Source organism: Seriola lalandi, unplaced genomic scaffold, assembly GCF_002814215.2.
Source record: "Seriola lalandi dorsalis isolate HSWRI2012SDOR001 ecotype SW California unplaced genomic scaffold, Sedor1 jcf7180001960026, whole genome shotgun sequence".
Taxonomy (NCBI): domain Eukaryota; kingdom Metazoa; phylum Chordata; class Actinopteri; order Carangiformes; family Carangidae; genus Seriola; species Seriola lalandi.
The window spans coordinates 1-1,388 of NW_019430695.1; the positions used below are offsets into that span (position 1 = coordinate 1).

At 39.1% G+C, this 1,388-nt stretch overlaps 1 long non-coding RNA gene across 1 annotated transcript; it reads right to left on the reverse strand.

Annotated features, from left to right (window-relative positions):
* Nucleotides 1-66: 66 nt before the first annotated feature.
* Nucleotides 67-1,388, reverse strand: LOC111665184 (uncharacterized). Its single transcript, XR_002761477.1, has 3 exons — nucleotides 1,328-1,388; nucleotides 1,129-1,235; nucleotides 67-208 (listed from the first exon to the last, which is right to left on the reverse strand). It is a non-coding gene; the product is annotated as an uncharacterized LOC111665184 (long non-coding RNA).

Consider the following 1,388-nt stretch of genomic DNA (forward strand, 5'->3'; position numbering starts at 1 on the left):
CCTTTCGAGTTAATGTGGATGTCGGTCAGTGGGACAGAGGGGATCAGGGTTTGAGTGTTTACCTGGTCGATTCCTCCGGGGACGAACATGATGGCAGCCAGAGCGAGGAGACTGTGACCCTCTAACAGCAGACTGCTGAGCGACGCCTGGCTGCCTGGCAACAGCACCTGAGCGCTGGTTAGACTGGCCTGGAAGACCAGTGCCGGGTCTGGACCAGCACACAGACACACAGACAGTCAGAAGACACAAACTCCTTCTTCCAACATCTAATGAAACTGAGATGAAGTGAATTAAACTTAAAAAGACAAAGTAAAAAACGAACTAAATCAACTTAACCAAATGAAATTTAAGTTAAAAAAAATCCTTGAACTAAGGCTGCAATTAAATATTATTTTCATTATTAATGAATCTTTTAATTCCTTTTTCAAGTCCTCAATTTATGATTTAAAACAAAATAATGAGGAGACGTCATCAGACCATCAGAGATATTCAGTTCACATTTGAGGAACCAGTTTAGTTTAGTTTAGCTGTAGTTTATGTTTAGCTGAGTTTAGTTGAGTTTAGCTGTAGTTTAGTTTAGTTTAGTTTAGCTGTAGTTTAGCTGTAGTTTAGTTGAGTTTAGTTTAGCTGTAGTTTAGTTGAGTTTAGTTTAGCTGTAGTTTAGTTTAGTTTAGCTGAGTTTAGTTTAGCTGTAGTTTAGTTTAGTTTAGCTGTAGTTTAGCTGTAGTTTAGTTTAGTTTAGCTGAGTTTAGTTTAGTTTAGTTGAGTTTAGTTGTACTTTAGCTGTAGTTTAGTTTAGTTGTAGTTTAGTTTAGTTGTAGTTTAGCTGTAGTTTAGTTTAGTTTAGCTGTAGTTTAGTTTAGTTTAGTTTACTTTAGCTGTAGTTGAGTTTAGTTGAGTTTAGTTGAGTTCAGCTTAGCTGTAGTTTAGCTGTAGTTTAGTTTAGTTTAGCTGAGTTTAGTTTAGTTTAGCTGTAGTTTAGTTTAGTTTAGTTTAGTTGAGTTTAGTTTAGTTTAGTTGTAGTTTAGCTGTAGTTTAGTTTAGTTTAGTTGTAGTTTAGTTGTAGTTTAGCTGTAGTTTAGTTTAGTTTAGCCGACTGCAGGAGCTGATGCTGCGGCCGTCAGGTACCTGACAGGTCTCTGGTGATCTCCTGAATCTTCACCAGCATCTCAAACCAGGGCTGACTCTCTGACAGGCTCTGATTGGTCAGGAGGGGGCAGTTCCTGGGCGTCAGTCTGTGGAGAAGAGACGCAGCTAATTAACTTACTGACTGACAATTTACAAACAAACTGAGAAGCTGTAACTGGAATATATACCACGCACACACCTGTAGTGCTCCAGGTAGGTGTAGAGCAGGTACTGGAGGCCGTGCTCCAGACAGAAGGTGA